Source organism: Aptenodytes forsteri, unplaced genomic scaffold (genome assembly GCF_000699145.1).
Source record: "Aptenodytes forsteri isolate BGI_AS27 unplaced genomic scaffold, ASM69914v1 Scaffold164, whole genome shotgun sequence".
In the NCBI taxonomy this organism is placed as follows: Eukaryota; Metazoa; Chordata; class Aves; order Sphenisciformes; family Spheniscidae; genus Aptenodytes; species Aptenodytes forsteri.
In genome coordinates, this window is record NW_008795527.1 from 1,510,758 (window position 1) to 1,532,327 (window position 21,570).

Below are 21,570 nucleotides of genomic sequence, written 5' to 3' on the forward strand. Positions count from 1 at the left end.
GGTTTTAGAATCCCCAAATAAAAGAAAAAAAAATTACAGGTACAGTTTTTAATTACCATCAACCTGGTGTCTAAATATCTATCCAATGCCTTTGCTTTCCCACCCATTAAACTGCATTTTCCACAACACATCTACTTAGCACTACCCGAACTTACTCTCGCACATGCTAGCGAGATCTTTTCCAGCTGTTTTGTTTTCTCTGTCCTCCGAAAAGGCCTTTTATCACTTCTCATCACTTCTACTTATCCGAGTGTTTCAGACTTGTTTTGGCATTTACAAGGCGTAAGGCTGTTTGGGCAGACCCTGAAAGTGTCACTTCTTCAGTGATAACTCTGTGTGTAGCGGGTGCGGTTTCTCGTTTTTCTGTTATCACAGATGACTTTTCCCTTTTTTCATTGTGTCCAGCGTGATACTATGCAACAGGTGTGTTACAATACTCCTAGCGTTTTCTTGCATCTTGTTTCTTGAATTCCAGTAAAGTAAGTTTTCTTTCAAAAACCCAGATGAACTGGAATCTGCTAGGGTCTTCCATTGCCAGCTTTTTTTTCCACGCCAGAGATCTCTGGCTTTTTAACTGGAAGCATAACTTAAGGTAACAATGTTTATTTTGCTGTTGAAAAAAAAAATTGTATGTCCCCTAAACTAAATGCAGGAGACTTCACATGATGATTCATGGCACAAATGCCAGGACAGACATCCACCACAAGAAGTCCTCACATTCCACATTATTCGTTGGTGTTAACCCCCCCCTTTTTTTTTGCAGCACAGTCAAAAGCTTTGCAAATAATTTTTAAGCTTGTAAATCAACTCTTCTAATGATTAGGAAATATATGACAATTGAATATAGCCTATAGATTTTCTTGCAAGAGGTGGAAAAGAAAAAGGAGCATGTGTTTTGAAGGTGTTGGTGGATATGCTGCGGGAGAAGACCTTGGGGGATGTTTGGACACATCTCAGGGCTAGAAACCAGTGTTATGTTTCCTTTAACTTTTCAGTGACGATGCCCAGTGCATCTCCAGTACTACCTGCAGCACAGCTGTTGTATTACAGCACAGGGCACTCTCCTGCCGGACCCAGCGCTTGGCCTGCAGCTTGGCACATCTCATTCCTCAAGGGAGACAAGAGCCTCTTTGTGGCCACGGAAGGCCACTACAACATTAAACAGGCCCATTAAACAGGCTTAGTCTTTTCCTTTAACAGGGTGGTGGATTTTAAACGGTTAAGAGGTTACAGAAGCTCTGCACTGTTGCAGTTGCTTTTGGCTGTTAGTTTTTCATCTGAACTGAGTTTTGAGTCGTGGTCCTTAAGACCCTCAGCAGCACAGACAGGCCACTAGAGAGGGACTGAAACCCCCGTCAGGCTGGCTCAGTCACCTTAAACTGGAGATAACCTTCACCCACAAGAGATGTTACAGTGTTAGATTTAGGGATGCTGTTCAGGTCTCTGGCTTCCAGTATTCAGGACTTTAAAATCCTGAGCTCAAACAGTGATGAGTAAGGGTGAGCTCAGTTAGCAGTGTCCCACAGAGAAGGCTCAGTGCCAGAGAGCTCGTGTGTCCTCTCAGTCAACGCTGCAGCTGTTTTTCATGTCGGACACTCTGCCTACAAAGGCAGTCAGCCCCTCATCCTGATCTGCAAAGTCAGTATTATTTCTGTGCATGTTTACTAATAAATCAATGCAAAGACCACTACATAGATAATGTCATAGTGTGAACACTTCTTTTAGCATGAATCCCTTAAACAAGAGATCTCCCCAAACCTCTTAATCAAGTTCAGCACAACAACAAACATGACAGTTTATATCAGTTCGCTCTGCTCTGGCAGCTCATTGATCAGGGAAAAGAGACAACCAACCTCCCCAGGCCTGACTAAAAGCTTGATCTGAGTCTGTGAAAAATGTTATGATGTAAAAATGAAGGCCTCCTCCTTTCTTACCTCAATTTGCAATAGAGTAACGTCGCAGTTTCTCCTGAGTTACTCAAATGGAAAGGAGAGTTGGTCCCTACGGCATATGGTCCCCAGACTCGTGTCCGCAGAAGGGAAAGCTGGGCATGCAGCCGGGGTAAGTGCCACAGTGTTTTACCAGACTCCTGGTCTGAATAACTAAGGAACAAAGACTGCATATGTGTCCCTATATGGAGCTGCAGGTGAGCTTAGATTACATCTCAGCTCTTTACAGCTCCTAAATGCATCTGTAGTCATTTATTCCAGAGAAGTCTCTTGATAGTTTCAAGTACTCTGCTAGTCTTACATCCAGTGAATCCAGGAAATAGCTGTTCATTTTTTCCCTATTGCTAAATTCTGATAATAATTTATTTTATTTAATAACACATCAGCAAAGTTTCTTCCATGTGACGTTTCATGCATCATTTCCGATTACTTCAATTTATAAACCTACTTCTTGTGAAACATACTTTTAATCAAGGTAAGCAATCTTCTCTCAGAGAAACATTAAGATCAGCTTTAATAAATATGTTACTCAATTACTTGGTATTGATTCTGCCATGTTAGACGGGTGCATTCCTCCCCAGCATGCGTTTGTGGTTCATGCCAGCATTGAAAAGGAGGGACGGGCTCTTTAGCATCAGAGCGTTTATGGTAGAGGCTAAGCGATGGAGCAGAAATGCTCACAGCAGCTATCTGCAATGATGCAAGCGTTTAAGTTTGGACCCTTACTCGGAGCAGGCAGGTACTGTCAGTCATAAACATACTAACGTCAAGAATTTGTCGCCTAGTTTTAGACTGTAATAATTTTCCTACTTTATTATCTGACTGGTTTCTCACCATCCCATTAGTTTGTCACCCTGACTGTGACCAAGTAGCAACATTTTTATTACTTTCCTAATGGGTGCCCCTGTTCTAATTTTACTTTCATCCTTCTTGTGGCGTAAGAGATCCTACAACTGGTACTGGTTTTAACCACTCTCCTGCAAATCCTTCTATGCATAAGGAGCTTCAGTTATCAGTCCTAGCAGTGTTAGCTATAAAACAAATAGAAAAAAAGAATTCCTTTGTTAATTTTGGTCAAATTTTTGCTCTGTGCTTTGAAAAAACTTAATTCATTAAAGGTGTTTGTGTGGGCAGAAAGGAGAAAAAGAGAATGAATCTGCAGTGGCCAGATCTGGCATAGCCTGAATCAAATGGCGCAAGCTGAGCATACATCTGGGACTCACTTTTCTACACGTCACACTTTTATCACATGGCTCGAAGCAGCTCTCCTTTATGTCAGATACACAGTTACTATGCCAGTGAAATCACCGTATAAATACTTAGATGTATCATGCATCTTATTAAGCTCTTACTACAAATCCTTTGGCAGGGCTCTGAAACAGCTGCATTAGTGCTGCTGAAGCTGCATTTTATAGACCTGGGCACAGATTGTAAGAGTGGCTCATGAAATCCTCCTAAACAGGTCTGTAACGCATACATGCTTGCATACCTTGTCTCCCAGTACATCCCCTTGCAAGGGATATATACAGAGATATATATATACTCAGGGATGGGAAGTCAATTCTGTCTCCACATAGAAAGACCTTATGTTCAAGATACTGAAAAAGTAAAAAGCTTTGTCCCCTGGACATCGAGCCACCCGTTCACAGATTCAACTAGCTAAGCATGCCACAAGAAGTGATGTGAAGCTGCAACTCACTTGCTTTCTGCAACTCACCCCCTGGATTCATCCTGATAACTTAAACAAGCTGCTGACTCTCCTTCTCCAAATCCTTACCCAAACTGCCCCCCTCTTTCTGGCGCTCTGTCTATGCACAGCAGGCTCCCACAGAAAAGTGATGGGCCCGGGTTTTCTCTTTTGACCGATAAATACCCTTGCCCACCTACTTAGTGTATTTCTCTTTACCATCTGGAGAAAAGAAAATAAATGTCAATTCCTTTTAAAACCAGGAAGGTATCGTTTCCCTCCTTGACATACAGCTAAAAAAATAGCAGACCTCCCAAGTCCAGCATTGCCTTCTTTGAGGTGTGCCTGGATAGGATCCAGCTGCCTCTCCATCCTCCACAAGGAAGGCCATTTGCCCTGGCTCAGTAGCCTCAGTTCAGGAAAATCCACCCTTTGTTCTTCTGTGGGCATCTTTTCATTACATCGATAGATCTCAGTGCAAGGACAGTTGGTAGCGGCCCTGTACAGATGGGTGTTAGGCACCTACGTGCTTATTTTGAACCTGTGCCTTAATGCTTTCTTCCTTCTTCAGACGGTAGCTGGGGACCAGCTGAGGCCACGGCTCAGCAGGAGGTCCTCCTGCCAACACAGTCACAACGGCATGTGCCAAAGCCGAAGACTGCACACACATACAGAAACACACTCCGCGCGCAGGGCTAGTGGAAATAACAGTTGTGACCTGAGGAACACTTGCCTTCTTCCTGGAGAGGGTGAGATATGAAAAGCCATTGATCCTTCCATATAAAAAGAAGAACCCAATACCCAAAGCCAAAAGACTACAACAAAAAACCCAGCAGGGACGCCAGCTGAAAGCCAAGGAAAAGAACATGAACCAAAAAAAAAAATCCAAGGAGAAAACCCTCTAAACAAACTCAAGCAGAACAAAATATACTGAAATGCAGAAAATAAAATCATTTGATACAGGTAGCAGGAATGAGTTGGCTTTGTTTGGGAATCGGGAAGGGAGGAGGACAAAACCCATTGCTTACTACACATGGCTAGCACTTATGGGCAGAAAGGACTACATTTCCATTTCTTTTTCAGTTGAAGCTGTCATTTCCATGGTTAGTGGCATCTGTGGGATCCAAAGATATGTGATGTGATAAGAGGTCCTGACTTTTTGGAGGCAGTCAAATTCTTGATAATCTTGATAGCCTGAAGTGCTGTGCTACTGTTGGCTACTAACTACCAAAGAAGAGGGAAACAGGAAAGACAGAGTACTTGGGGCTTTCAAGATCTGTTTGCTGTACATCTGAAGCTCTTGGAAGAAAGAAATCTTTTTTATATTTGGTCTCTTTTTATTTATTGATGCAATGGTATGCCAGAAACAATTTGTCACTGAGGCTGTAGAAACCCAGGATAGAAAGGCAAGATAGTGCAAAGTGAAAGGGGAGATTGCATTGAATTTTGCGGCCACGGCATTTAGAAAGATAGTATCCAGCTGGCAACGGAGTTCGCGGCTAAATTACAAATATGTTTTGACTCAGGTGGATTTGCTGGAACAAGAGTTACGTAGCTCTGAAACTTACTTCAGTCTTAAATGAAACCTACCTGAAAGGAGGCTGTAGCGAGGTGGGTGTTGGTCTCTTCTCCCAAGTAACAAGCGATAGGACGAGAGGAAATGGCTTCAAGTTGCGCCAGGGGAGGTTTAGATTGGACGTGAGGAAAAATTTCTTTACTGAAAGAGTGGTTAAACATTGGACCAGGCTGCCCAGGGAAGTGGTTGAGTCACCATCCCTGGAGGTATTTAAAAGACGTGTAGATGAGGCACTTAGGGACATGGTTTAGTGGGCAAGGTGGTGTTGGGTCGATGGTTGGACTCGATGATCTTAGAGGTCTTTTCCAACCTCAATGATTCTATGATTCTATGATTCTATGATTTAGCAATTTTAGGAGTTTCGCTTAGGCTGGAGATTTCAACTGGAATGTGGGACTTGCTCTTAGGCAGAGGCCTATGCCAGGTCAAAAGATTGATTCTTAGGCATTTAGGAATCTACACCTGTCAGAAAATATTTTGTTATGCCTGGAAAAAAAGATATCAGCTCCGAGGTTTCTCACTCAAGCTGCATTTATATTATTGCTAATTGCCTGAGCAATTTTTGAAACTTACTTTAGTGCCCATTGGTGCTTACAATTTTTCGTAACTGTATCTTTAAAACATTTTAAAGGTTCCTAAATCTTTTTCTGTCTCTTTTTCCTTTTTGTTATCTTAAATCCATATGACTCATGGATCTCTCATACTAGGTTGCTATGTGTCAACAATGCACTGTACCCAGCCTGTTTGGCTTTAGGATGCTTCCAGAGAAAGGGTGGAAAAGGTAGAAAATGCCGTATTGATCTGGATTAGTACAACAGCTGCCACCTTTGCAATGACTGGATCTTCACCGTTGTCATGCACCGTACAGTACCAAAAGAAGGGGGGAAACGACCGCTACTCAGACTCCCACAGTCAGGCGGGTACTATATGGTGACAGTTTATTATGAGAGCCAGAATCCTTAGGCAAGCATACAGGTTCACGAAATAGTAACACGTAACACGACACAACTACATACACAGGGAGGGTAATACGACCTGTCGATAAGGATCGAGCCGGCGGTCACAGACGGTTCGGGGATCTCAGCCCAGCTGAGAGGGAGCTCCGAAGAGCCTCCTCCAGTCCGCGTCCTTTATGCTTTTGTTGCCGCATGGTCTCGGTAGATAAGCCCTCGGTTGGGTCTTTAGGCCCTTGACATAAGTTTAGGCCTCAGAACTGCGAGAGGTGTGGCAGAGGCGGACTTATCAAGGGCGACAGTGTCCGAACAGGCGAGAGCTATGGGGCCTTCGCTCCATCCTGTCCCCCGTTTCGGCACAGTCATTGCTCCCTTGTGTCCAGCTGCGTGGGGGCATGGGCATCACAACCGTGATTAGATCAAATGTATGTTGAAGCTGTACAGGTATCATACTGCCTTTTCTCTTGGAAGTTGTTTGCAAACAGAGGCGTTGCTAATGCTAGGTTTACCTGGACACCGTTTGGGTACCATCTCTTTCTTCTGTTTTGTTGATGTTTTCAGCATCACTATCGATCTCTTTCAAGCATCTGCTTGTCTTCTCCCATGGCATCCTTTATGGTCAGGATGACTTACACAAAACAGTTCACCATTGCCAGATTGAAAACCTTTTGTAAAACATCTTCTGCACCAATTCCTCCAAGTGATGTGCATGTTGGAAGGCACCAGCTATGCATGCCTAAATAAAAAGCTAAAACGCCTTATATCTGCTGGGATCCTGAACCTCACATTTCTTTAAAAACCCTTAATATGGTTGCTGTTGCTAAAATACCAGCAAGGATGATAACAATAGCAATAACAATAATATCTGAAGAGCCAACAAAGCACACAAGGTCTGCTAGTGACAGAGGCTGCTACCTGCATTTATGTGCCAGTGCTATGTTGGCTGAATCACTCTCTTTTGTACTGAAGCCACAGAATTAATAGAGTAAAAGTTATTCCTGAGTATAAAATTGATTTTGAATCCCATAACTAGATTAGAACCACCACTTTCTTAAGCACTTCTCAAAATCCTTCTCCTTCTTTAAAGACTTAAAGCAAGGAAATGTTAGCGAAAACTTGACACCATTTCGAACCCGGAGATTTTTTTTTGGTCACCTGGTAGGGGATGTTTTTAAATGTCTGAACAGCACGGCTCTTCACAGGAGGCAATGAAAAAAGAAACAGTCCCTCGTGGGTCCGTGGGTCGGTGCAGGGAGTAGAGACACCTGCTTGGTAACCCACCGAGTAGAGACACCTGCTGGATAACCCACCGAGGTGCTGCCGGCTCCACAGCCCACGAGGCAGCATCACCAGTGTTTGTGGCCAAAAGGAGCCGGCAGAGCAGAAGACGTGAATTGCTGACAACTCATATCCCTCACACCGCTTTGTTTGGGACTGAATGAGGTCTGTCAGTCTTTTTCTGGAGTAGGGTCTCATGGCCAAGATAAGGACCTCGCTTCCCTCCTCTCACGGTGTCAGATGCTGACCCACCTGATGAAAGAGTTCATTTAATAACGGTTCTTTCTTCTCTGCCATCTGCTCCTTGGGTCATTCAGATGATACCAGTATGTTCTTGACTCCATTTTAAATAATACTTTTTTTTTTTAAGCTACTCTTAGATGAGGAGAAAGGAATGAGATACTGTCTCCTTAAATCACAGCCCTGGGTAATTACAGCTAGGTTAAGCACTGAAGGCCAGAAATCGAACCCAGATTATTCAATTGCTGTAGATAAAAAATAATATTCCCTAAGATTCAGGGTGTTACAGTGCCATCTTCATAATTAAAAGTATTATTTTTCTGGCGGGGCACCCTCCAGTTAGGTTAATGACACTTTTGATTCTCTTGTCCCTGCTGCAGCACCTGGATTTCTGCAAGACAAGAGCTCAGTTACTCTCTGCATTTTGGTGTGCATGCTTTGTCTCTCTGCCGCTGAACTTTAATGGGAAAGCATCACAAAATCAACCAGTAAAAACATTGCTGCCTTACTCAAGGTGAGATGTCTGACTCAAGAACAAGGGAGTTGTAGTCACTGCCTGTCTGCAACTTACTTTAAGTTTCTGCAGCCTGAAATATATAAAGGCTTCCTAGATGGGATGAAAACGATCAGTAATTCCACAGTGTCATGTCTGCACTGTGCCCCAGTGCAGGCCCAAAGGTACTCTTCAGCTTTGTGCTGCTCTAACTATGCAAAACAGATGGCAAATTGGAGGGAATCATATGGAATATATGTGTTATAATGGCTCTCTTCTGTTTAGGCACAAGTGGGACTTCTCACTGCCCTGCACACTTCCACCCATCAGCATCACCTTGAGGTGCTTCATGAGTAAAACAGCTACTCTACATTGGAGACCAGACTGGTGGCTGAAGTCCTGTGAAGGGAAACCAGGGGGGCTGGTATCAACTTTTTCTCCTATTTCCTAATCTGTTTAGTGTGACTTTAATGCAGCCCAACACCTGGGCTATTGCCTTCAGGATAGTCCCGGCCAGAGCTGTATTTGCTGTCCTGGATGCTCTCAGACTGTTTTCACAACAGTCAGCAACCAGCTACCTGTCCAAAGAAGAAATTTCTCCCACACTGTTTGCTTGTGTATTAACCTTTTGGTTCCCCTATTCTTTATTTTTTAAATGTGCAAAAAGGCTGAAGAAATGTTGGGGATTTCGAAGAGGAAAAGAAAGGACCGTGGATGTGGAATGGGAAAGGATAAGCATGACAGAGAAACAGTCCTGAGCCATCAAGGAGCTAAGGAGGCATATTTGGTCTGTATTTGGCACTGACATAGCTAGCTGTTATTTATCTTTCATATTCATCATGAAATATCTTTCATGACATCATTCACTAGAGTGATAGAGAGCTGTTGGCTAAAGCATACATTCACAGTCATGCTTACCAAAAATACTGAGATAATGCATGTAGCCAAGTATTTCTGAAATAGTCCAAGTGGCTCTTCAGTGCTTCAACAAGTTGTTTTCTTTCTAAAAGGTCTTTGTCTTTCACATGTCAGCTTTGTTTACCATCTCATGCCATTTATTGCTTTTTACAAACTTCTCAAAATATTTTAAGACTAGAGTTTAAGCATTACAGTGACACGAACCAAAGATTCAGACTTCCTGTGTCAACGGTGAAAAGCAAAATCCTAGGTTTAGTTGTAATAGGAGATAACACCAACCACCAGATTTGTGGTTCCCTGCAACCAACACCACAGGGCTCAGTTTTATTGATGGCAGACAACTCTGTCTTCTCTTATTCATGCCGGGTGCCCAGTATTTCTAAAAAAATCTTAGTTCTAGAAGAATATTCTAGGAGACCAAACATGCTACAGGCTATGGTGCATATTCTCTGAACCCCTAATGGGAGAGGAGGCTGCGTGCTATTGTGCCTTGTCTAGCTGCAGTAGCCAAATGGGGACCAAAACACTCCAGTGGGCGTCAAGTTAATTATTTGCATTTGCTTTTTTCTTTAGACTTTTGAATCTGCTCTGCAGCAATCCCCTTATTTAGCAACTACATATTTCTGGTTTTTCCTTGACTACAAAGATCTGTAACTTCTTGACTCTTTTTCCAGTATTACTCTCATTTACTTGGCAAACTTGTAGAAGTAAATTAGGAAAAGGTTATGAAGAAATCAGAAGTTGCACCGCGACTCACTCAATGGAAGCAAGATGTCTGATTCTAGTAATCTGTTCTGACAAATTTAAATTTATTTTAATAACAAAATTATTCAAGATGGATAACAAGGTTATTTCAGGAAGATTTGCCACTTGTCTAGAACCCAGACAACAGAGAAAATTCAAGATACTGAAAAACATAGGTTGCCAAGTTCAAAACCAACCTTTAATTTTATGCCTCAGTTTTTATATTTAAAATTAACTGGACGTGCATTTTTGCAAGAATGATTACATTTAGATAATAGCTATTAGCATGGAGATCTCTAACTGAGGTCCAACTCCGAGGTCAGAAATCAAATGTATGTTTTCCACATAGGATGGCTAAGCATCTAAATTGATTGCATCTGCCATTACCTGTAATTTTGTGTCTGCAATTCAAAATAAGGAGCTTTCCATCCCCATTTCAAAATCTGGTTCACACCACTCATTTATTAGAACCTTCTCTTTTGAGTATCCAGCTGCACATAATGACACCAAAAACTAAGGCTAGACATGCATGACCAGTTGATGATACCAGAATAGTACATCAAAGAAAGTGTCTTGTAGATGACTGGTCAATAAATCTGCTTGACAATTTAATTGGTATAATTGATAAAATCCATATAACTACTAGGGAGGAAATCAAATTACTTTATACAAATCAGATTGGGATTTAGATTAAAATTTTCTGGGTCAATTCTGTTTCATGCAAATTATGTTATGGAAGACCCCCTGGTTTGGAACACATTTATTAAGCTTTCTCATAAAAAGTGTATTAATTCATGTAGAATGGCATAGCCTAGTATCCCTATACACAGTATATGTATGTTTCCCATGTGGTCTTCAAACCTCCACATCTGTATGCACAAAAATGCCACAATAACCACAAGTAGTATTGCTGTTTTATTCTTATGTAATCAGACAGTGCCTTAGGAGACACAACAGGTTGTAGTGATGCTCTGACGCGAGGGGTGTTAAAGCACCATTCACCTGTGTTTTTCACGAAGGCCTTTCACTGTATTAACGGTGAGCTTTAGGACTTCATCCTATTCTGAATTAAAGAAGAAGATGGCTGGAACTGCTGAATGGAGGTCTGCAGCTTGCGTTGTACAGGTAGGGAAACTAAGTAATTACAACAGCTTCTTCCAGCCTTAAAACCCATGAAAGGAAATACTTTTTTTTTGCTCTTCAAGCCTGATGGAGAGCAAAGGAAGAGTTCTTTCTGGTATGTAGTAGAAGAGTGGAAGGATTTTTGCTGATCCCGTCGTTTCTGTGTTGATGCATCTGGACCTTCTCAGGTCCTGAGGGAGAGGCACGATTGCTTCTGCCAAGTCTCAGAAATCTCTAAGTATTTCTGATACAGGAGAGTTTAATGGAAGAAGATCAGTAATCCTGGCATGCAGCCTTGGGAGTGCTTGAACACACATTCACAGGAAAGCAGAGACACACAGGAAAACTGTGCTCTTAAATGCGAGGGGTAGACAAAGCCTGGAGGACACTCCAGTCCCACAGCCTGCTTACTGGAGACGGTACTGCAGTCACTGCGAGGGGAAGATGCTTTTCCTGGGAACATAACACCATCTACCAATTGTCAAGGAGAAGAAATGGTCGGAGGCCTGCTGCTTGTGTTTACATGACTGCATACCAGCTGTACAGTAATATTGTAATAAAAGCTGTTTGGGCAATCATTGTTATGCTGGTGCTGTTTAGCAGCTTGCTTCCAATATTGCATTACAAAAATTACATATTTCATATAATCAGGTCTGTCTCTTACTTAATCATCCTACTCCATGTATAAATCTTTAAAATGGACAGGTCTATAAATCACATGCATTTTTCATTTACCGTTTATTCTAAGCCAGGCAGTTTCTTATTTAAATTGCCATATGAATAAATCTAATAATCCCTATTCACTTACATCATCTCAAACTTTAAATCTAGTTCTGACTGAGGTCATAAGTGAAATTAGTATTAAGAGCAAAACTAGCAGCTGTAACAACTATAATAGCTCACCAAATTATGTTAACGGGCTGAAATAACATTAAAAATGAGGAAGAATTGAATTACATTATTAAAGCATGCTATGCTGAATCAGGCAAACATTTAGCCTAACCAGAGATCCTGAATGTGCATGTACTGAGTTTATCATCACACTAGTCCATATGCCCTGGATAAATGAGGAGTAAAGACACTTCCCCAAATGTGTCTATTTATAAACTGCATTTGTATATGGTATTATACAGACTTTTTTTTTAATGCAATAGCTAAATTCTAAACAACTGTCCTCACAGCTAGAGCCAGAAATACACTTCTTGGTCTAGAATGGGCAGTTTTGCTGGTCTTTTATTGGGTGTGATTCTGATCCTTTTAATCAGCAATACAGGAGATCTCATAGAAGAGCTATTAAAATTATTCCTCCCTCTTCCTGAAAAACCCAACAAATCTCATTTTGCTATTAAAGAAAATGATAGAACGACTGACTCAAGCACTCCATCTGTCTAAGAAACAACTTACAATTTCTATGAAAATTCACACACAAAAGGAAATGAAAGATTTCTTTGGTGGTGCAGGAAACAGTTATGTGTCACAGAGGAGGGTCTGCAAACCTTCAGCATTACTCCCAAGCGGCGATGCATTTCAGAGGCTTTGCTTATAGCAGTCGCCTAGGTGTCACAGTGCTTGCCTGAACATGAAGCTTCCTGCGGCAGGTTCTGTAAGGAACTGTCCCTCCAGAGCTTGAGCAGGAGAAAGCTGTACTTCACATTCTCACTGCTATTTTTAATAGTAAGTGGACTTTCAGCTATTGCTATTTAGCGTTTGGATCGCTGCAGCCTATAAACAGGAACTACATCATTCGTTACATCTACTTACTTCCAGCGCTGATGGAAAGAGCGTAAGGAGCAGGGCAGGATCCTTCCTCTGCTGAGCCCTTCCAGTTCTGGCAAGGCACAGCATAGGGTCTTCCCTTGCCAGAGGTTGCATCTGGGCCATCACATTTATCAGCTGTCCCTGGGTCTATTTCCTATGAATTCATCAAATTGCCTTTTGAACCCACTTGCACTTTAGATCTCCACAATGTCCTCATACGCTGCTTGGGGCAATCTGCTATCTGATCATTTTATTAATTGCCCCTTATATCATACGATCTGTGTTATGAGAAACAGAAAAAAAACATTCCTTGTTTGCTTTTGCCATGCTGGCCATACTCCTACAGACCTCTCTAAGTCCAAACCTTCATGCGAGCTAGTCCATACTTCGGATCCACCCTCTCGCCTGTTTCCACACCTTTCTGCACACAGTACCGGCGGTTTATGCAGTAGCATAATGATGCTCTGTTTCCCATTTGATTTCCAAGACAGTATAACATTTTATTTACCATTTTGTTCAGGAACAAAAGGCTGCCAACACACAGGCTCCACTATACTGGGCTCTGTACAAACATAATAAATAACACGTATGACAGACTGTGCCCTGTGGAGGTCCCGGTATAAGGCACAAGAGGTTTTAAGAGAGACAACCTAGTAGGTTGCAACCTGCAATCAGGTAGCTACAGAACGGTCAGAAAAAAGTATCTTGGGATATACACAAATCTGAACTATTTGGTAGTAGACATTGCTGCTTTTCGTGTGCCTTTATTGGTCACAGAACCACATCTGTGTGTACCAACAAGATACAGTAAACATCTGCTGCTCTCTATCAGATGGGACCATGCTGGCTTCATAAGCAATTCATGGCAACCTCGAAGAAAATCATATTAGGCCTTTGTGCTTTCATTATCTCTCCTATGACTTTAATATTTTCTGTGACTTTGCAAATGCTAACAGCTATCAAAAATAAATAAGGCACGTCTGAGTTGCTGCCTTTCACTGCAAGAGATCTCTAAGCGATTAACTAACAGAGGTCCTCATGATCCCCCTACATCACCTGCCTATTCTTTCAGTACATTCAATACTTACACATCCAAAGATGCTACTCTGGGGATATCCGATCCTGTTTCTCTCTGCAGGCAAGCTTTAAAACAAAATGCATTGCATTGCCCCTATTCCGAGCTGGTCTTGCTCTTTAAGAATGGAGGGAACTTTTGTGGACAAGTATCCTCGGTTTCTTGATAATAATAACTTCTTTTTAAAGGTGGAGTTGGAGAAGAAGTGGTGGTTTTGTGGGGGCAGGCACGGGAGAAGAAGCCCATAGGAAAAAAAAAATCCCTTTTTGCATCTAGGTGTGCTGGTAAGGATCAGCGGTGGGAGCTCCACAAGCGCAGTGCGTTAACCTCTCCTTTTCTTCCAGCTGCCAGAGGGAAAAAAATAACTCAGAGACTGCTGGGAGCTGCAGTCCTAGATGACACCAGCCTTTAGCAGAAGAATCTGGCAAAAATCCCTGCTAGAAAGGGCACGGTGTTTATATGGAGCTTTCTGCACACGGGAGCGTTTGAGGAAGTCTGAAGTGCTAACTCCTGCCCCAAAATGCTGAGAAGCCTCCTCTCTTCTCCTTCTCCTGCAGGCTGCAAAACCCAGAGCTGCTCTTGGCGCCATGCCCCAGGGGTGAAGCCCTCTCTCTTTCTTTCCTTTCTTACTCACTTAACCCGTAACCTTAGGAGCAGGGACGACTCTCAGTTAGGGATCTTGACTTTCCTCCCCTCCACCAAGCAGTCCTGCTGGGTACGGGGATGTCACGTCCGAAGTGCCTGTCTCAAGAGCCGTGTCATGCACTGCCATCCACTTGGCTCCCTGAGCCTGAAATCTTCCCCATAAAGTACGTGCCTATAATTAATTTTTTTCAGGGAACCATAAGGACTGCCTTTTTTTTCCTTTTTTCTTTTTTTCTTTTTTTTCTTTTTTTTCTCTTTTAGTAAAAGCAGGCCACTGGTGTTTACCTTTCATTTAATGGTCTGCTTGGTTAAAACATTCACTCTCAACAGCCATGAATTTCAGACCATTTTCCACGTAAGAAAGAGGTTTCATCTCCTGTCTCTTGGAGAGCACCTTCATGACCACCATGTGGGCAGAAAGAAACTACAAGTTTATGGGGGACCCAGGTGCTGTCACCTGGTGGCAGAGGCGCTCAACAGGGAGGAAGGATTTTTGTGTTCAGGACGCGAGTGCTGGTGCTAGTCATACTTCCATTCAATGCAAAATCCATGACCAGCGTGGGAGCTATGCCTGTTGTGCTGCCTGGTGGCATAGCTTCACCCAGAGAAAGGCTGAACAAACCACCCAGCCCAGCCAGTAGCCTGGCACCCTTCTGGCTATAAAAGATGGGAATTTGAACACCTTTGGGCCAAGAAGGAAAATCTTCAGGTTATTTAGGCTGCGTGCAAAAGAGGGATGACATCTCCTGCTCTAGCTCAGCCTTGTCGCCACGTGTCTGCGTACATGGACAAGGTGGGTCGGACTTGGGAGATTTTGGCTGCCTGTGAGACCTGCAAGCTGGGGCAGGACAGGAGCTCCAGCCCACGCTGCCCGGGCAGCTCTGGAAGCAGGACCACAGGCACTGCCAGAGGTGGGCGTAGGCAAGTCAGGCATTCCCACAGCTCAGCAGCAGCTGAGTGATTTTTTTGGATTGATTTGTAGGCCTCTGCTGCCTACAGCTTGCCTAAGCCATCTCTGGGATCTGGACGCCGAGGCCTAGATAAGGACCCCGAAGTGAAGACATCTGAAGTCAGAAGGGAGTTGGAAAATCTCAGCCCTGTTAAGGCTGTGCCGTGAGTACGAGCATGTCTCCAGGGACCTGCCAGGAGGGGCCTCGAGGTGGTGAGGATCAGTCCATCCGTGCCTCCCCGCCCAGGCAAGTCCTATCCAGCACCCCTGGCCCACCTGGCTTTTCTGTCTTTGGACCTTGTAAAGGGTGAATGGGTCAAATTCATCCCTGAGATAACACATACAAATGATTTAATGCATTATATTTCAACTCAAACTGATGCACATCTGTGCTTGAAGGTATGAGGGATCTGGGGCGTTATTCAAGTTTCTTCTAGCACAGTAATTCACATTCAGCGCAAACAGGGAAATGATGCACTGCGCTGTATAACACCTATGTCTTAGTGTCAGTGATTAACTTTCTGTAAGCTCTGACATGCTTCTACATTAATAGGAACAAATGAAATCATAGAGCAGTTGAGCCCGATTAATTATGGAACCATGTGGTACAATTTCAAAATGAAATGTATCTGTTGCTCCATTTTTATTTACAAATAGATAAATAAACTCATGTCAAGGTAACGCCTTAATGGTCTGCTGTTAAAAAAACCAGCATTGGTAGACAGGTTTACAGGACAAGATCTATGAATGTAATTTCTGAGCTTTTTTCTTGCATTAAAGAGGATGTTCTGGACTTGAGCTTCTCTCAGATAAAACACTGGGAAATCCCCACTGGAAGAAGTTGTTAATATTTTTGAATTGGCATACTGTATCATGCTCTGTACCTTTAAAACAGTATCTAGCGGTACCTGCCAATCTTCACTGCCAAGAGATAAGGAACAGCGTTCTGTGCTATACGAACTGCCAACAAAAAAAGGAAAGTTAACAGTTGATGTGCAAAGTCTTGGTTCTGTCAGACTGAAAAATGCCTCTCTTCTGCATCCTGCCTGCTTCTGCACTCAAATGCTTAACATACTTTTGGGAGCTGTATAAATAAATGATGCTTTTAGTTGATGATAGCATTCCAGAAAGAGTCATTTGTACAGAGGAGAAGTGGCTTCATGAAGATAAGCCATAATCTCCCATTCCACGATCACTGTCATGGGTATAATCTATAGTACAAACTACTTGAGACAGGGATTAGCTTTTGAATTTAGGTCACTACAGTGTCTAGCTCAAAACATTAGGTCTGATTTCTAGTTCTACAATACTCTTAATTCCTGAGCTGTGCTGACTGCTGCAGTTCTTGATCAGTACTGGTAGATAAAAGTGTAATACAAATCTATACAATCCGTTACAATATTACTGGCTACAAAATTAGCCAGTATTATTAGTTATTTATTGGTGAGTTACTGTTCAAATGAATTGCACTATTCTAAGTATCAGCAGAAGCTAAGTGAAGTAATTTACATTATTTTTACTGAAAAGGAGGTGAAGCAGGAGGAGAGATGAAAAAGATGAATTTTGTAAGGGCAGGGATAATGTGAGTAATTAGGGCGCACCAAAAATTAAACAAAGCACCACACCCAGCATGAAAGTTAGCACATTTGTTTTATAAACACAAGTGGGCTGAAATCGTCACACATTCTTCAAATGGAAGAGCTAATGGCCTTCTTTCAATGTATACATCTTTTTTTACCTGAAACTGTGCAGTGTTCAGAATCAGAAGATTTTTTTCAGCATAAATTAATTCATCAGAGCCCATATTCATCTGACGACAGTTTGCACTTGATGTACACAAGGGTTTGGATCACAGGCTTCATAGCTTACTTCCTTTTCTCTCTTGCCCCTCTGATGATCGTGTACTTCACCCCATCCTTGGTTCCCTTTCTTTTATATGTTGGATTCAAATAAATGCCCCCTCTTTTCAAGGCTGCCTCATTCTTTGGCTGCCTACATTTCTGCATGGAAGGAAAGGTCTTTCAGCTAGCGCAAGGTGTCCTAACTGTCTCCTGTCCACTCTACTGTCCTCTGGCATAATTTTGGCCAGGTCTGTGCAGGAAATTTCTTGGGTCTTTAGCACTGCAGTAGGTTTGCTTGTTGTCTTTGTGATCTTTCTTTGACAAAAAGGTTCTGTAGATACGTGTGTGTGTGTGTGTGTATGTATATATAAAGATGCTTGTTCATCACTTGCTGAACTGATGTATTCATGAAGAAAAAATTATTTTTGCCAGCACATGCTTTTCATTGGCGTAAATTACATTAGCAAACCTCTTTTAATGGGGATGAGGCATAGCCCTCACTTAATTCTTGCCTAATGCTCTCTTTGTCTTTCCTCCTCTCCTTGAGTCCTATGTACTCTCAAGCAACATTTTGCACTTGGAACAGCCACCCCTTCATTAAGATAATTCCTTCTTTGCTTTCAAAACTCTCTTCAGATGTCTTCCTTGCATTTCGACTTCGCTCTGTGTGCCCTCCAGCACTATCTGCAACCACCTCTTCACTTGATCTTTTTGTTCTTATCCTCTATATTTGGATTAAATTATCATCTTCTTGGGGCAGGGATCTTGCTTCCTACGCCTTTATGAAGGGGTGTTTTCATGTCCGAGAATGCAGAAGTAGGAGAATACAAGCCAAGAAGAAAATGTTTTCAAATTCTATTCTGAAATTTCAGCTGTAATTTTGCTGTTGGATAAGCAAACTGAAACCACCATTTAAAATCTACCAGTGTAATCTCCAGAAGCAAAAAACCCCCTCGAGCTCAGCAATTAGAAAATGGAAGAAGATTGCTTTCCATAAATGTGTTATGATTTGCAAAGATCTAGATACAGGAATGAATAGCTAATTCACATGTATTATCATTTAAGAGCCAAATCTACTAAACACACCCCTGACTTGAAAGAAATCTAAGAATAGGAGGCATGTCAATTACTGTAATCCTTAAATTATGCATACCTTTCAAAATCTTCTATCAATGTCTTAGGTTTTTCTTCATAGGTGGTTTCTGCACTTCCTCCACAAAGCAAAATAAAACATTGGTTTATTCCGATAAATGTTGTGCCTGAGGGGCTGCTATTTGATACTAGGAATTAATTAATTTAAGGGATCAGCCCTTGTCATACAGACCTAAAAGGGGTTTTGGTCCGTCACATCTTGCATCTTGCTTCAGAAGAGATCAGCATGTAGAGGAAAATGCTCTGCTTCTTTTCCCCAGAAGGGAATCAATTATTCAAAAAACGTTAATGTAGAAGGCAAACAGAGAAAAACTTTCTCCTTCAGTAACTTAAAGAAAACCTTTCACATCTGACTGTATCAGAAAGACGCAGCTATAAGATGATTTTGGTTTTCTGTTTAAGAACCCTAAAATAAGTGCATCTGTTAGCTGCAAAGGTAATCACTATATAAACATATGGATATGCAATGAGAGAAAAAAAGGATATATCATCATCTTTTCATGGCTTATACAGTAAAAGGTGGGGGTAGTTCACTTGCGTGATAAAGGAGGCAGAGCCTTGGGGCACAGATTTTGAGGAGAGTGTTCATTCTTGAAGTTAAGCAGGTATATAGATTATTCTTAATGCAAGGCCTGAATACACACAACTGGATTTGAGGGAAAATGGAGCTGCTCTCCCTTGTTTACATGGAGAATTTCTATTTCTTTAACTCTCCTGGTACCATGGCACAGCCTCCCCTCGCTGGATTCAGCTCCGTAAGTACAGAGATTCTCATGGCCGAAATCTTTGTCCTGGTAAAACAAGGTTTTAATTTTAATATTAAATTATTTAAAGCCTGACTGCACGAGTCACAGTTGAAAGTCTCTTTCTAAAGCTTCTCAAAGTGTCATGTCACTCCTGGAGGAAGCTCATCATTGATATTTCCTTTGCTAATGCCATAAATCCTCTCGTTTCACCTGCAGCCTTACCACCTGAGTTGAATATGAAACTGGTCAAGCTCAAATGCTCTTTTGAGCTTAATAACTAAGACAGTTAAAGAACAAGAATAACATTGCCACCATCAGGCCCAGCCACCTTTGGCTCTCTAGCTCCACCACCAAATACCTCATTATGAATGGGTGAGGTTCAGGTCTGAGTCTCGAGCAAGGGCTTCTCTGTCCTGCTCCACCATGGCTCAGAGCTGCTGTACCTCCACACCCTGGCAGGAATTAGGCTATGCCACACACTGTGTTTTGGTTTACCCATCGTTATTCACGAGTACCAACATTTAATATGCTTTGCCTCTGTATCATCTGCCAGCGTATCCATACTCCTTACAATAATCGTGACAGGAGCATGGCAGAAAGGAGAGACATAAGTCTCCAAATCCCATTTTTGTCTAGAATCTATTTTATTTGTTTTCTACAGGAATTTAGCCCATGTTTTTGAGAGCAAATAAAAGTCTGATTGCAACTACTTTACTTGCATATACTCATCAAGCAAATGCAAATGCTTAACACCTCTTTTTGGAACATTTGTGCATGTGGTTCTCCACGTGCAGGTATAATAGGAGGAAGTATCAGATTCATGGTCTCGAAGACAACCCCTCTCTGAGCAAAAAAGAAAGTCCAGGCATCAACAAAATAGGGGACCAAATCTCATGGTAATTGATTGACTCAGTGTCTGCCTAGAGAGTCTGTTATAACTCTGCTGCCAGATAAGACTATCAATTAAATATGAGTCTAGCAATGGTTTTTGGAATATGATCTTCAAAATGCTGGACTTGAATGATAAATTTGTCTTATGGAGTCTCTGGACAGATGGATTTTATGTGCCACTACTGAATCAGTGCTATCTGAATGCATCCTGAGGCATCCAGTTCTCCTGGCAGGCTCTGAAGAACTGCAGTCATTAAGTGGGATTTTTAGTTGGTTTTTTTTTCTTGAGTTGTACATCTAGAAAATTATTTTAATGCCATAATCAGTCATCAAGAAATACATAGCTGCAATTAGCAATCCAATCTATGGGATGCCATATTCCTTTGTTACGGAAAGAATTCTCATCTGCACATTCTCTGGTACGACGGGATACCCTCAAAACTGTTTGTTGAGATAAACATCCTAAGAAAGCTCCAGTTTGAGACAATGGTACTCCAGCTTGAGGTACCATGTTTTTGCTTTGGCAATCCACTACAGCATTTTAGAAGACCGATCAAAACTGCTTATATAAGCTAAAAAAGCTCCCCTCCACCCTTGCACGCATGTGTGGGTGTGTTCTAATTAGAGCTTGGTGGATAATGAATAATTTATCCAAGATCTTTCACCTCCTTTGTTTGTAAATTGTCCACAACAAGATCACAGTTTTCTTGAAAGTATTTCCTACTGGAAATTACTCCTTGGGCCTCATTATTTTCACTTTTCACCAGTTTCTACCTTTTTTTGTATCTGATTTTTCTTTTGTCTTTTTCTCTCTGGACTCTAACCACACGTGATCTATATGTATCACTAACTACCTTTGTACATGCTACATATCACTGCATTGTGTTCAGACTCAGCTCTTCCTACTTTTTGCTCCTAAACCTGTGGAGTCATCCAGACCCAGGCAAAATGGATGTAAAACGCTATCAGCTCAGAATGGGAATGTTTTATGCTTCCTTTGTACTCAGTTTGTACACTCGTAAATATGTATGTAGGTGCAAGGAAAATGAAAAAAAAAAACAATCTGTTGTGGTTCATCTTATTCTTTCACATTTAGCTGTTAAGGTGCTGTAATGATTTTGCTAAAGCTGCTACATTTTTGCTTTATATTTTTCTTCTCTGTCATATCATTCTTTTTTCCCAGTTGCCTAACTGTGATGCCCATGCCCCCACGCAGCTGGACACAAGGGAGCAATGACTGTGCCGAAACGGGGGACAGGATGGAGCGAAGGCCCCATAGCTCTCACCTGTTCAGACACTGTCGCCCTTGATAAGTCCGCCTCTGCCACACCTCTCGCAGTTCTGAGGCCTAAACTTATGTCAAGGGCCTAAAGACCCAACCGAGGGCTTATCTACCGAGACCATGCGGCAACAAAAGCATAAAGGACGCGGACTGGAGGAGGCTCTTCGGAGCTCCCTCTCAGCTGGGCTGAGATCCCCAAACCATCTGTGACCACCGGCTTGATCCTTTTCAACAGGTTGTATTACCCCCCCTGTGCATGTTGTTGTCGTGT